This window comes from Sapajus apella, unplaced genomic scaffold (genome assembly GCF_009761245.1).
Source record: "Sapajus apella isolate SASKATOON/1434 unplaced genomic scaffold, GSC_monkey_1.0 scaffold43, whole genome shotgun sequence".
Classification (NCBI taxonomy): domain Eukaryota; kingdom Metazoa; phylum Chordata; class Mammalia; order Primates; family Cebidae; genus Sapajus; species Sapajus apella.
Window position 1 is genome coordinate 18,290,378 of NW_022436983.1, and position 14,441 is coordinate 18,304,818.

The 14,441-nt window shown below is 43.5% G+C and overlaps 1 non-coding gene across 1 annotated transcript; it reads left to right on the top strand.

Moving 5' to 3' along the window:
- The first annotated feature begins 9,899 nt into the window (after positions 1 to 9,899).
- Positions 9,900 to 9,961, top strand: LOC116566711. The gene has a single exon (XR_004275989.1). It is a non-coding gene; the product is annotated as a U7 small nuclear RNA (small nuclear RNA).
- Positions 9,962 to 14,441: the final 4,480 nt, after the last annotated feature.

Here is a 14,441-nt window from a genome sequence, read left to right on the forward strand (position 1 = left end):
TTCCTCTTTTTTTTATTTGTTATTTTGTTTGTTGTTTTGTTATTGTTGTTGTTTTTCTTTGTTCTTTAATCTTCTTTTTTTCTTGTCTGAGACGGACTATCGCTGTGTCTCCCAGACTGCACCTCCACCAGAATGCAGTGCAGTGGCATGATCTCAGCTCACTGCAACTTCCGTCTCCCAGGTTCAGGCAATTCTCCTGTCTCAGCCTCCTAAGAAGCTGAAACTACACGCTCACACCACCATACCCGGCTAATTTTCATATTTTTGTAGAGATGTGTTTTCACCATATTGGTCAGGCTGGTCTCTAACTCCTAACCATAAGTGATCCACCCACCTTGGCCTCCCAAGGTGCTGGGAATACAGGCATGAGCCACTGCGCCTGGCTCCTATAGCATTTTTCATATACATCTTGCACATGTCTTGTTAGATATATTCTGAAATATTTTAACAATATTTGTAGATTGTGAATAAAATTTTTGTTAGATGTTCACTTTGGTGTTTTTTTTTTTTTTTTGTACGGAGTGTTGTTCTATCACCCAGGCTGGAGTGCAGTGGCACGATCTTGGCTCACTGCAACCTCTGTCTCCTGGGTTCAAGTGATTCTCCGGTCTCAGCCTCCCGAGTAGCTGGGATTACCCAGCTAATTTTGGTATTTTTAGGGGAGATTGGGTTTCACCATGTTGGCCAGGCTGGTCTCCAACTCCTGACCTCAGGTGATCTGCCTGACTTGGCCTCGAAAAGCGCTGGGATTACAGACATGAGCCACCACACCCAACCTAGATGTTCACTCTGTTTTAAGTGTTTTAGCAGGTGAACAACATCTCTTAGCTGAGTTAGATGAGTAACAGCTAGCTGAGTTTTACAGCCAGTATGAAGTTATTTTTTCTTTGATAGGTAAATTCAACATTTTTACATTTATTGGAACAACTGCAATGTTGACCCTATCCCTTTTATTGGTGTCTATTATTTATTATAGACTTCGCTTTTTTCACTTTTTCCCATTTTATTTTGCCACAGTGATCAAGTGTCTTTTTCCCTCCCATCCACTGTTTTTAAAGGTTCTATAGTGTTTCAGCATTGCCATTAATGGTTATCTTTTTTTTTTTTTTTTTTTTTTTGAGACGGAGTTTCGCTCTTGTTACCCAGGCTGGAGTGCAATGGCGCAATCTTGGCTCACCGCAACCTCCGCCTCCTGGGTTCAGGCAATTCTCCTGCCTCAGCCTCCTGAGTAGCTGGGACTACAGACACGTGCCACCATGCCCAGCTAATTTTTTGTATTTTTAGTAGAGACGGGGTTTCACCATGTTGACCAGGATGGTCTCGATCTCTTGACCTCATGATCCACCCGCCTCGGCCTCCCAAAGTGCTGGGATTACAGGCTTGAGCCACTGCGCCCGGCAACTAGCTAACATTTTAACGAGTGCCCTTCCGCAGCTTTCTTCAAGATCTGTCAAATATACACACATATAGAATTTTTTTGTGTGTGTGAGACAGAGTCTTCCTTGTGCTGGGTCTTCCGATTTGAGATGGAGTCTCACTCTGTTGCCCAGGCTGGAGTAGAACAGCACTGTCTCGGCTCACTGCAACTTCTGCCTCCTGGGTTCAAGTGATTCTCCTGCCTCAGCCTCTTGAGTAGCTGGGATTATGGGCGCCCACCACCAAGCCTGGCTAATTTTTTGTAGTTCTTGTAGAGATGGGGTTTCACCTTCTTGGCCAGGCTGATCTCAAACACCTGACCTCAAGTGACCTGCCGGCCATGGCTTCCCAAAGTGCTGGGATTACAGGCACAAGCCACTGTGTCTGGCCTTATTTGCTTTTTTATTTTTATATTTATTTGTTTATTTATTTTTGAGATGGAGTCTCACTCTTTTCACCCAGGCTAGAGTGCCGTGACACAATCTTGGCTCACTGCAACCGCCGCCTCCTGGGTTCAAGTGATTCTCCTGCCTCAGCCTCCCGAGTAGCTGGGATTACAGGCTCTCGCCACCACACGCAGCTAGTTTTTTTTTTTGTATTTTTAGTAGAGACAGGGGTTCCACCATGTTGGCAAGGATGGTCTCATCTCTTGACCTCGTGATCCACCCACCTTGGCCTCCCAAAGTGCTGGGATTACAGGCATGAGCCACCGAGCCCAGCCTTGTTTGCTTTTTTAACAGGTAACAGTGTGCTCATAGAAACTGCTTTGACATGACTGCAATCATGTGCTTCACATAACCTTAATTAGATTATACCACTAGAGTCTTCAGATTTTTATACTTCCTTTTTTTTTTTTTTTTTAAGAGACAGACTCTTGCTCTGTCACCAGGTTGGAGTGCACCTGGCGATCTCAGCTCGCTGCAGCCTCCACCTCCTGGGTTCAAGCAATTCTCCTGCCTCAGCCTCCTGAGTAGCTGAGACTACAGGTGCACTCCAACACGCCCAGCTAATTTTTGTATTTTTAGTAGAGATGGGGTTTCACCATGTTGGCCAGGCTGGTTTTGATCTCTTGACCTCGTGATCCACCCGCCTTGGTCTCCCAAAGTGCTGGGATTACAGGCATGAGCCACTGTGCCCCGCCTGTACTCCCCTTTTTGACAACCATTTGGTGTTTTGAAGAATTAACAGCTTTGTGAACCTGGCAGTGCTTGTGATTCAGACTTCCACTGAGACCAAGGGGAGAACCTTGTATTCACCCGATTGTAGGAAAAACGTGGGTGGCAGTGTTTAAATGCTCTTCTGAAAGCTGATACAACAACTCTCTGTGCACTGATTGTATATGCATCCCAAGATTATATTATCTTTTTCTATTGTTATGTGTCACACTTCGCCAAACAGGATGTGGAAAATGAATAAGCAGTTTGCTTATGCGCTTTTTTTTTTTTTTTTTTTTTTTTTTTTTTTTGAGACGGAGTTTCACTCATGCTACCCAGGCTGGAGTGCAATGGCACGATCTCGGCTCACCGCAACCTCCGCCTCCTGGGTTCAGGCAATTCTTCTGCCTCAGCCTCCTGAGTAGCTGGGATTACAAGCACGCGCCACCACGCCCAGCTAATGTTTTGTATTTTTAGTAGAGACGGGGTTTCACCATGTTGACCAGGATGGTCTCGATCTCTTGACCTTGTGATCCACCCGCCTCGGCCTCCCAAAGTGCTGGGATTACAGGCTTGAGCCACCGCGCCCGGCCTGCTTATGCACTTTTTAATAGACAGTTGGCCAAAATGAACTCCATTGTTTAAGAAAAGCATAAACACCATTTACTTACTGAATATAGCTGTATGTATGGTTACTAAGGGAATCTTGTTTTGCCAATTTTCTTTGAAACTTCTGGCAGACTAAGGTTCTTTTTGTTTACATAATGCTTGAAAAATAAAAATGAACAAGCTATCAAACTACCAAGTTTTCACTTACATAAATGTAGCTGCATACATAAAATGTGACTGTGGGCCGGGCATGGTGGCTCACACACTTTGGGAGGCCAAGTTGGGCAGATCATAAGGTCAGGAGTTCAAGACCAGACTGGCCAACATGGTGAAATCCTGTCTCTACTAAAAAATACAAAAATTAGCTGGGCATGGTGGCTTGTGCCTGTAATCCCAGCTACTTGGGAGGCTGAGATAGGAAAATTGCTTGAACCAGGAACCGGGAGGCAGAGGTTGCAGTGAGCCGAGATCGAGCCACTGCACGCTGGCCTTGGCTACAGAGCAAGACTCCATCTCAAAAAAGTGATTGTGAATTTTTCTTTTTCTTTTTTTAGACGGAGTTTCGATCCTGTTGCCTGTGATGGAAGGGCCTGCCATGAAGACCTCTGACATGCTCTAGAGACATTTTCCCCATTGTCTTGGGAATTAACATTTCGCTGTTTGTTACTTATGCAAATATCTGCAGCCAGCTTGAATTTCTCTTCAGAAAATGGGATTTTCTTTTCTATCCCATTGTCAGGCTGCAAATTTTCTGAACTTTTATGCTCTGCTTCCCTTATAAAACTGAATGGCTTTAACAGCACCCAAGTCACCTCTTGAATGCTTTGCTGCTTAGAAATTTCTCCCACCAGATACTCTAAATCATCTCTCTCAAGTTCAAAGTTCCATAAATCTCTAAGGCAGGGGCAAAATGCTGCCAGTATCTTTGCTAAAACATAACAAGAGTCACCTCTGCTCCAGTTCCCAAAAAGTTCCTAATTTCTGTCTGAGACCACCTCAGCCTGGACTTCACTGTCCATAGCGCTATCAGCATTTTGGGCAAAGCCATTTAACAAATCTCTAGAAAGTTCCAAACTTTCCCACATTTGCCTGTCTTCTTCTAAGCCCTCCAATCGGTTCCAACCCCTGACTTACTCAGTTCCAAAGTTACTTCCACATTTTTGGGTATCTACAGCAGCACCCTCTGCTACTGGTATCAATTTAGCCATTGAAGTAGTGGAGAACAGAAGTAACAGACTCTGGTTTACATTGTAAAAGCTTCTCTGTGGCTGCCATGTGGACAAAATATATGGGAACGAAGCTCCAGGATGAACCAGGGAGACAGTAGCAGTGGTTAGTGTGAGAAATGATGATGGCTCACACCGAAGTGATAGCCTGGAGGTTTGTGTGTGCACATGCATGTGTATGTGTTTTAAGGTAGTAGGCCCAGCAGATACTGTCCACACTGATTTTTTTTTTTTTTTTTTGAGACAGAGTCTCACTCTGTTACACAGACTGGGATACAGTGGCACAATCTTGGCTCACTGCAACCTCCGCCTCCCAGGTTCACACGATTCTTGTGCCTCAGCCTCCTAGTAATTGGAATTAGAGGTGTGTGCCGCTGTGGCTGGCTATATTTTTGTATTTTTAGTAGAGATGGGTTTTGTCACGTTGGCCAGGCTGGTCTTGAACTCCTGGCCTCAAGCAATCCTCCCACCTTAGCCTCCCAAAATGCTGGGATTATAGGTGTGAGTCACCATGCCCAGCTGCAACTGATTAATTTTTTTTTTTTTTTTTTTCTTTTTTTGAGACGGAGTTTCGCTCTTGTTACCCAGGCTGGAGTGCAATGGCGCGATCTCGGCTCACTGCAACCTCCGCCTCCTGGGTTCAGGCAATTCTCCTGCCTCAGCCTCCTGAGTAGCTGGGATTACAGGCACGCACCACCATGCCCAGCTAATTTTTTGTATTTTTGGTAGAGACGGGGTTTCACCATGTTGACCAGGATGGTCTCGATCTCTTGACCTCGTGATCCACCCGCCTCGGCCTCCCAAAGTGCTGGGATTACAGGCTTGAGCCACCGCGCCCGGCCCTGATTAATTTTTAATCATAAAATGACACATACATTTTAAAAACTGAACACTGGGCTGGGTACGGTGGCTCACTCCTGTAATATCCGAACTTTGGGAGGCCGAGGCAGGCGGATCACCTGAGGTCAGGCGTTCAAGACCAGCCTGACCAACATGGAGAAAACCCGTCTCTACTACTAAAAGTACAAAATTAGCCAGGCCTGGTGGCACATGCCTGTAATCCCAGCTACTCTGGAGGCTGAGGCAGGAGAATCACTTGAACCTGGGAGGCGGAGGTTGTGGCGAGTCGAGATTGCACCATTGTACTTCCAGCCTGGACAACAAGAGCAAAACTCCATCTCACAAAAAACAAAACAAAACAAAACAAAACAACACCTACAGTATTCCTGACTAGTACTCCTCAAATCTATATCATCAAAAAGAAAGTAGAAGGTATGCAAAACTGATACAGCCAAGGGGAGACTAAGGAGACATAACTAAACGCAATGTATTCTGGATGGGATCCTGGAACAGAAAAAGATGTTATGCAAAAAAACTAAAGAAATCTGAATACCCTGTGGATGTCAGTTAATAATAATGTATCATACAAGTCCAGTAATTGTAACAAATATACCACAATAATGAAAGATGTTAATTATAGAGATAAAGGAGGGGTTAATATGGGAACTTTCTGTACTATCCATTTTTTCCACAAATCTAAATTAAAAAGAAAAAAAAATAACCACTGTAACTGACATCCATATACACATGACGATGGCTGCTGGTGATGGTCGAACGACAATGTGAATATACTCGGTTCCACAGAACTAGTCGCTTAAAAATTGTTCAAATGGTAAATTTTAGGTTATATGTATTTTACAGAATTTTAAAAGTCTGCCATTTTTGTTTCCATTTTTTTTCTGTCCACAGGTTTAGAATGAGGTGACTTGCTGAAGCCACACTACTATTAAGCGGCAGAGCTGATATACGAACCCTGCTTTGGCTGTCTCCAAAGCCCACGTTTGTAACTACTCTGCTTCACTGTTTCTCCATAGTGTCTCTGTAACTCCTCCTCTTGCACTTTACATATATTCCAATGTCTCACCTCCTCCAGAGAGCTCTTCCTTGTGTGATTCCATCCTGCTTTTGGACCTAGCTCATGTTCATTCATTCAACAGATATTCATCGAGTATTTTCTAGGTGCCAGGAATTCTGCAAAAACCTCCCTATGTCTCACGTCATTTTTATCACAGCCTTGATGACTGAGGTACTGAGAAAACTGCAGGTTGGAAAGGCTAAATCATTTGTTCAGTATTGCAACCTCTTAGGTCCCCAAACCAGGGCATTCAACTCAGATATGGTTAGCTCTAAAGCCAATGCTTTTATTTTTTTAGACCAAGTCTCGCTGTCACCCAGGCTGGAGTGCAGTGATACGATCTTGGCTCACTGCAACCTCTGCCTCCCAAGTTCAAGCAATTCTTTCGTCTCAGCCTCCCGGGTGGCTAGGATTACAGGCATGTGTCACCAAAGCCCAGCTAATTTTTGTATTTTTAATTTAAATATATATGAAAATTAATTAAGATGGGCATCGTGGGTGTGTGAAAAGGTCTTTATGACAACTTTAAATACCTGTCATTAATCTTTTGGTAAAACCATTCTCTTAAAGGTGATCACCAGTGAATTCCTAAATACCAAAAATTTTTTCTGTTTTTAACCTTCTTATCTTAGTGCCTCCAGCCATGACCTCCCAGGCTCAAGCGATCCTCCCACCGTAGCCTCCTGTGAAGCTGGGACCACAGGAGGACACCACCACACTGGGCTAATTTTTTGTATTTTCTTTTTCTTTCTTTCTTTTTTTTTTTTTTAATAGAGACAGGGTTTCACCATGTTGGCTAGACTGGTCTTGAACTCCTGACCTCGTGATCTGCCCGCCTTGGACTCCCAAAGTGCTGGGATTACATCCGTGAGCCACCGCACCCATCTAATTTTTTGTATTTTCTGTAAAAGTTTCATTATGTTGCCTAGGCTGGTCTCAACCTCCTGGGCTCAAGCAATCTTCCAAGTTGGTCTCACCAAGAGCTGGTATCACAGGCATGAGCCACTGTGTGGCCCCTGTACCTTTACGCTCACCTTTTCACCAAGAGCTAGACCTCCAGCTCTCACTGTTTGAAGAATTCAACTTGTGCAAAGCTAACTTCAACATCTACCCTCCTCACCAAACCTGTTCCTCTCTGTATGTCCAGTGCAGTGTCATCCCATTCTGTCAGGACCCCATGGCTTCCTTAAAACTTCTTGCCTGCACTTTTTTTTTTTTTTTTTTTTGAGACAGAGTTTCACTCTTGTTACCCAGGCTGGAGTGCAATGGCGCCATCTTGGCTCACAGCAACCTCCACCTCCTGGGTTCAGGCAATTCTCCTGCCTCAACCTCCTGAGTAGCTGGGATTACAGGCACACGCCACCATGCCCAGCTAATGTTTTGTATTTTTAGTAGAGATGGGGTTTCACCATGTTGACCAGGATGGTCTCGATCTCTTGACCTCGTGATCCACCCGCCTCGGCCTCCCAAAGTGCTGGGATTGCAGGCTTGAGCCACCGCCACCGTGCCCGGCTTGCCTGCACCTTTAAAAAAAGTTCCTTAAGGCTGGCTGGGAGCGGTGGCTCACACCTATAATCCCGTCACTTTGGGAGGCTGAGGCAGGTGGATCACCTGAGGTCAGGAATTCAAGACCAGCCTGGCCAACATGGCAATACCTTGTCTCTACTAAAAATACAAAAATTAGCTGGATATGGTGATACATGCCTGTAGTCCCACCTACTCGGGAGGCTGAAGCAGGAGAATCATTTGAACCCTGGAGGTGGAGGTTGCAGTGAGCTGAGATCACACCATTACACTCCAGCCTGGGCAACAGAGGTAGACTCCATCTAAAAAAAAAAAAGTTCCTTAAGAGGCTCTTCATAACACTAGTCAAATACTACTTCAGGTCAGGGTGGTAGCTCGTGCCTGTAATCCCAGCACTTTGGGAGTCCGAGGCGGGTGGATCACTTGAGGTCGGTAGTTTGAAAGCAGCCTGGCCAACATGGTAAAACCCCGTCTCTACAAAAATACAAAAATTAGCCAGGTGTGGTGGTACATACCTGTAATCCCAACTACTTGGGAGGCTAAGGCAGAAGAATCGCTTGAATCAGGGAGGCAGAGGTTGCAATGAGCCAAGATAACACCACTGCACTCCAGCCTGGGTGACAGAGTGAAACTCTGTCTTAAAAAAAAAAAATCCTACTTCAATACATCCTAATAAATGATGCCAAAGTAATCTTCCTAAGGTCAGCTCATATCATTTCACATTCCAGTGCAAGTAGACTTTAAGGAGGTTTGCTCCCAACTCACACGGGGTACCCAAAAAGCCCTGTGAACTGATTTCAACTGACCTTTCAGGTCAAATCTATTTTTCGCTTAACATGTCTACGCTTCTTCAATTCTTATCCTCTCCTAATGCTGTTTCTTTAGAAATCCTTTCCTCCTGTCCGTTAAGACCCAATTTAGCCTACAAGGCCTTCCTCATCCCCTCAGCTAAAAGAAATTATTTGGTAGTTCTCTTTAGCCAAGAATAATTAGAACTGGATAGTGGGGGCATAAAGCCCAAAGAAAGAAAGTCTGCTTAAAACAAGGACCAGGCTGGTGCAGTGGCTCATGCCTATAATCCCACCCCTTTGGGAGTTTGAGGCAGGAGGAACACTTGAGCCCGGAAGTTCAAGACCAGCCTAAGCAACCTAGTGAGACCTTGTCTCTACAAAAATTTTTTTTAATTAGCTGAGCATGGTGGCATGGGCCTGTTGTTCCAGCCATTCAGGAGGCTGAGGCAGGAGGATTGCTTGAGCCCAGAAGTTCAAGGCTGCAGTGAGCCATGATCATGCCACTGCATTCCAGCCTGGGTGACAGAGCAATACTCTGTGATATGGTTAGGCTTTGTGTCTCCACCCAAATGTCATCTTGTAATCCCCAGGTGTTTAGGGAGAGACCTGGTGGGAAGTGACTGGATCATGGGGGCGGTTTCCCACATGCTGTTGTATCCGAGCGAGTTCAGGGATGTGCCACACTCTGAGATTGAATTCTGAGTCCTTTATTATGCTGGTGACTAAGAGGCAACTAATGCACAAAATTCTCTCGGCCCCGAAGAAAAAGGTGGTCTTTTATACCCTAGCTTTAAAACGGAGGGGAGAACCTAGCTGAAGCAAATTTTTCACAGAAGCAGAGTAAGCAAAACGTTAAAAAATAAACTAATGCATGAGAAATAAAACAATGCCAGGTGCGAAGGGTAAAGCTGTCATAAAAGACATACAACTTACAGATAACGGGGCCTGTGGGCACTCGACAGCACCTGCATTCCCAGGCTCTGCTCGTACCACTTAACTCGGCCTCTTATCAACAAATGCATTCCTGGAGGTGCCCAGTGTCAGCCTGCCCCAGATGCATACTACAGTTATATACTTAATGGTGAGAAAATAACTGAAATGAAGAAGCCAAGATGGAGTCTGTCGGGCTCAAGAAGCTAACGTGAAGCCTGAACAGCTCTCAGTCTGAGAAAGAGAGAGTTTTAGCTGGCAAAAAGCAGGTTATCACACTATTCTCGTCACAGTGAGTTCTCACAGAGCTAATGGTTTTAAAATGTGGCACTTCCAGTGTTACAGCTCTTTTAGAGTCTGTCTAGCAGGCTTTCCGGTTTTTGCCGGAAAGCCCCACCCCCCGCAAAAAATGTGGGACTTCCTCATTCTCACACATACTCTCCTGCCACCCTGTGAGAAGGTCCAAGCTTGCTTCCCCTTTGCCTTCTGCCACGATTCTAAGTTTTCTGAGGCCTCCCCAGCCATGCAAAAGTGTGAGCCAGGCTGGGCACGGTGGCTCACGCCTGTAATCCTAGCACTTTGGGATGCCGAGGTGGGTGGATCACCTGCGGTCAAGAGTTCAAGACCAGCCTGGCCATCATGGTGAAACCCCATCTTTAAAAAAAATAAATAAATGAATAAAATTGTGTGCCAATTAAACCTCTTTCCTTTATAAATTACTCAGTCTCTGTTTTTTGTTTTTTTGTGTTTTTTTTTTAAAGACAGAATTGCCCAGGCGTGGTGGCTCACGCCTGTAATCCCAGGACTTTGGGAGGCCAAAGCAGGCACATCATGAGGTCAAGAGATGGAGAACATCCTGGCCAACATGGTGAAACCCCATCTCTACTAAAAAATACAAAAATTAGCTGGGCATGGTGGTGCATGCCTATAGTCCCAGCTACTTGGGAGGCTGAGGCAGGAGAATTGCTTGAACCCGGGAGGTGGAGGTGCAGTGAGCCATTGCACTCCAGCCTGGCGACAGAGTGAGACTGTCCCAAAAAAAAAAAAAAAAAAAAAAAAAAGACTGAGTCTCCCTCTGTCATCCAGGCTGGAGTGGTGGCATGATCTTGATTCACTGCAACCTTTACCTCCCAGGTTAAACTGATTCTTGTGCCTTGGCCTTCCAAGTAGCTGGGATTACAGGCGCCCACCACCATACCCAGCTAAGTTTTGTATTTTTAGTAGAGATAGGTTTTTGCCACGCTGACCAAGCTGGTCTGGAACTCCTGACATCAAGTGATCTGCCTGCCTTGGCCTCCCAAAGTGTTGGGATTACAGGTGTGAGCCACCATGCTTGGCCTCAGGTATTTTTTTAAAGTAGTGTGAGAACAAACTAATACACTCTGTCTCAAAAACAACCAAAAACCCAAAAAATACTCATAGTTAAGGACACAAGGACTGAGATTGTAGGGACACAATCCGGGCTCCAAATCTGGGAGAAAGCCGAAACAGTCCGGGCGCGGTGGCTCAAGCCTGTAATCCCAGCACTTTGGGAGGCCGAGGCGGGTGGATCACAAGGTCAAGAGATCGAGACCATCTTGGTCAACATGGTGAAACCCCGTCTCTACTAAAAATACAAAAAATTAGCTGGGCATGGTGGTGCGTGCCTGTAATCCCAGCTACTCAGGAGGCTGAGGCAGAAGAATTGCCTGAACCCAGGAGGCGGAGGTTGCGGTGAGCCGAGATCGCGCCCTTGCACTCCAGCCTGGGTAACATGAGTGAAACTCCGTCTCAAAAAAAAAAAAAAAAAAAAAGCCGAAACAAACACACCATAATATAATTGTATTATAATAATAATACAATGTTATTTTAACATAAAATATTAGAGGTGTTTACTTGAAAGTATATAGGTTATATTATTTTTCAGATACGTAAATGCAATTTAGACAAAACAATATGACTAGTTAAAAGTGACAAATAGTAATAACAGGACTAAATAAATAATGTATAAGTAATACATAACAGTTTTATTATATATTTCTGTCCTCTGATATACCAGTTAATTAACTTTTTAAAATTTTACTGAATATTTAGATTTTGTAGGTTATATTATTCTATATTTTTTATTTCTATTTTTTTATTTTTTAAAGACGGGGTTTCATCATGTTGGTCAGGCTGGTCTTGAACTCCCGACCTCAGGTGTCCACCCGCCTTGGCCTCCAAAGTGCTTGGATTACAGGCATGAGCCACCACGCCCGGCCACTATTCTATATCCTTAAGATACAAAAAATAAGACTTTTTAAGGGAGAATACAAAATAAAATTAACTAAATAGATATTGCATTTAATAAAAAGTAACAATGGCAAGTTTCTGTCTCATGATACAGTAGGATATTTTTACTCTTCCTGTTTCCTTTTCCAATAATACTTCTCTGAACTTCCTGCAGCCTTTAGGACATCTTTCTTTTCTTTTATGTAATGGTAAAACTGAATACAGTCAAATGTAAAATTTTCTTTGACTTGCAGCTGTGTTCTTATCAAGCCCATATTACACTGATTCCTGGTGTCGGTACAATGTGATGACATCAATCTAAATATACTCTCAACAAAAACATTTGAGCATGGAATACTTAGGATTTAGTTTAGCAATAGCAGGTTTAGAATGGTAGGAATTCTTTTCCGGCTCCCCAAAAATGTCCATCCATTTTTGAATCTATAGGCTTGTTTGGGTAGACCAGCTATTTGCCATTCAGGTCCTTTGCATCTATATTCTTAGAGGTTATCTATGTCTAAAACATCCATCATTTTTAAACATTCTGAAGCACATCGAATGTTACTGTAAGTTAAACTTCTTCTCAGGGGAAATGGTTTTAAAGCACAGATGTAATTTGAACTTGTAAAACCAAAAGTGGATTACAAAAAAGTTACAGTTTGGCCAGGCGCAGTGGGTCACACCTGTAATCTCAGCACTTTGGGAGGCTGAGGCAAGCAGATTACCTGAGGTCAGGAGTTTGAGGCCAGCCTAGCCAACATGGCAAAACCTTGTCTCTACTAAAAGTATAAAATTAGGCCGGGCACAGTGGCTTATGCCTGTAATCCCAGCACTTTGGGAGGCCAAGGCAGGTGATCATGAGGTTAGGAGATTTGAGACCATCCTGGCCAACATGGTGAAACCCTGTCTCTACTAAAAATACAAAAATTAGCTGGGTGTGGTTATGTGTGCCTGTAGTCCCAGCTACTTGGGAGGCAGAGGCAGAATAATCGCCTGAACCCAGGGGGGAAGGTTGCAGTGAGCCGAGATTGTGACACTGTACTCCAGGCCTGGGTGACAGAATGAGACTCTGTTTCAAAAAAAAAAAAAAAGTTATAGTTCTTGTAAAGAAATCAAGAAGATCCATTTTAATTTGGTTGCCCTTTTCTGGTGACATTTTTTTTAGTTCTAAAACAGTTTTCTTTCCAAAGAATGAGTCATCTTTTCACTGTATGAGTTTTTGTCACAACTTACACATAACATCATGTAACTCATGTGCAGTTAGTTCATCCTTTTCTAGGCTCCTTATAGCTTCTTCAAAGATCATCAAGCAGTTCTGGACAAAAAGCATATATATTTCTGTTGTACTGTAATCTTTTTCTTAATTCTCATCCTTGATGTATTTCCAAATTAGAGAAGAACACTCTTTTTTTTTTAATTTTTAATTTTTATTTTTTTTGAGACAGTCTTGCTGTGTTACCCAGGCTGCAGTACAGTGGTGTGATCTTGGCTCACTGCAACCTCCACTTCCCTTGTTCAAACAATTCCTCTGCCTCAGCCTTTCGAGTAGCTGGGATTACAAGCAAGTGCCACCACGCCCAGCTAATATTTTGGCAATTTTAGTAGAGACAGGGTTTCACCATGTTGGTCAGGCTGGTCTCAAACTTCTGACCTGGTGATCCGCCCGCCTCCGCCTCCCAAAGTACTGGGATTACAGGCGTAAGCCACTGTGCCCCCCAAGAACACTCTTCTTTTCCCATGTTTTGAAAATAAGACTTGATGGCAGGCCATCATTTTAACATCTTTTCTGTGGCTGGTAACAACGATAGCCATCTTGTGGGCACATGATAGAGTCTATTTCCTTCTATTTTGACAAAGTCAAAAACCTCATTAACTGTCTCTTCATGCTTTGAGGAAACTGAAAAGCAACCCAAAACTTTGACTGTGAAAGCCTCAATATCATAGAAAAGCAAATTGCAGACCTTTTTAGTAGTCTTGTGTACCAGGTGTGCAGGCCACTTAGCAGGTAAAATCTTTTCTTTCTTTTTGGTAAGACATTTGTAGACCGATGCTACGTATGTAGTTGTTATAGTGTAGTTAAACAAAACAAACAAAACAACAACAAAAAAGAAGTTTGTAGACTGAATGGAACTTGCCAAAATTTACATCTGCATTATCTGCTGAATATGCAGATAGGTGAGCAAAGTCTAGTTTGTATTTGAACATGTTATCAACAATCTTTTATGTTTTCTGAAGTTTCATCAAAATTTTCATAGGAATCAAGAAGACGATTTGAAACTTCACTTTTAAAATCAAAGTACCTAAGAGCTGGGAGGGGCAGTTTTGTATTGCTGTGATTCAACCCATTACTTCCTATCCTGTAGAAAGCATGATCATTGGTGAGATCTGACAGAATCAGCTCTACACGGTAAGGGGCCAGCACGTCTGTTACCAAAATCTCCCCTTTTGTTCACTCACAGGATATTTTAGTTGCAACCTCTGAATCAGGAAATGTAATTTTACTCAGTTTCATAGAGTAATCAAGGGAAGGATAGGATAATGCATGATCGTTTTTGTGGTATGCCCAGGCTAATTCACCGCTGCTATTTTCTTTTTTCCTTTTTTTTTTTTTTTTTTTTTTTTTTTT